Raw genomic sequence first — 1,628 nt, 5'->3', positions numbered from 1 at the left:
TCCTTCCTTCTGACTCGCCATGGAGTTTCTAATGTGCTATTTAATGGATTTTAAAATATACATATTTTTATTTATTTCAGGGAGGAAGGGGAAGAGAGAGAGAGAGAGAGACATCAATGATAAGAGAATTATCCATCAGCTGCCTCCTCCACGCCCCACACTGGGGATTTAGCCCGCAACCCGGGCATGTGCCCTGACTGGGAATCGAACCCTGCCCTCCTGGTTCATAGGTCGACGCTCAACCACTGAGCCATACTGGCCAGGCTAATGTGGTTTTAAGTAAAAATAAAAATTTACATCATGGTATTTTGAGTAAATACTAACGAAAGGAATCATACTAATCACATAATCCACAGGTTGAATCTTACTCTTCATCGTTACACTGTGTGACGTGTTTTCAATGGAAAGCACTGAGCTCGCGGCCCGTCCAGGGTCACAGGACGTGTTTGTCGTTTGTCCACGCAAATGCCTTCTGTCCGCAGGAGAACAGTGGGAAGACTGCGGGTCTGCCCCCCTGCGTGTCCCTCTGGCACGTGCAGGCCACGCCTCTGCGGCGCAGAAGCCACCCCTCGGTCTCGCTGGGCTCCTGTGTGTCGTGGCTCCTCCAGGATTCCATGCCCAAGCGACACCGCAAACACCATATGCTCCCGGGGCCCACGGGGCCGGAACTACACAAATGCAGGGGTCCCATCTGCTCACAGGCTCCCCCATTGTCCCACCACAATGTGAGTGACAGCAGAGCCCACGACACGGGGTGGGGGGGCGCTATGTGACTGTGCACAGTGCGTGTCCCTGAGCCTGGCCCTGCCCCTGACATGTCCGGAGGGAGAAGTTATCACCCGGAGATAGAAGATGCTGGGCTCAGGGGAAGGACCAGGAGAGGGACACAAGTGTGGGGGTCGCTGGCGTGTAGCTGCAGTGAATGTGGACACGCTGGGGTGAGTGGGGAAGGCAAAGACCCCCGGGGAGAAGGAGGAAGAGTCTGACTTGAAGTCAGACCCTGGCCAGCTCTGTCATTGACAAGCTCTGAGCAGGTGACTTAAACTCTCACCTGTCCAGCTACCCCTCCGTTCCCCCATTCCCCCATTCACCCATCTACCCACCATCCATCGTCCACCCATCTACCCCTCATCCATCCATCCATCCATCCATCCACCCATCATCCATCCCATCTACCCACCCCACTCATCCATCCATCCATCCATGTACTCTCCATCCACCCATTCATTTACCATACATCCATCAATCCATCCAACCAGCCATCCATCATCCATCCCATCTACCCACCCCACTCATCCATCCACCCACTCATTTATTCACCATCCATCCATCAATCTAACCATCCATCCATCCACCCACTATCCATCGTCCATTTCATCTACCCACCCCACTCATCCATCCATTGTCCATTTCATCTACCCCTCATCCATCCATCCATCCAACCATCCATCCAACCATCCATCCCTCCATCCATCATCCATTCCATCTACCCACTCATACATTTATCCACCTATCTACCCTCTCAATCCATCCATCCATCCATCCATCATCCATCCCATCTATCCACCCCACTCATCCATCCACCCACTCATTTATTCACCATCCATCCATCAATCTAACCATCATCC

The sequence above is a fragment of the Myotis brandtii genome, unplaced genomic scaffold (assembly GCF_000412655.1).
Source record: "Myotis brandtii unplaced genomic scaffold, ASM41265v1 scaffold532, whole genome shotgun sequence".
Lineage (NCBI taxonomy): Eukaryota > Metazoa > Chordata > Mammalia > Chiroptera > Vespertilionidae > Myotis > Myotis brandtii.
The sequence above is the reverse complement of the archived record's forward strand: the minus strand, read 5'-3'. Positions refer to the sequence as shown.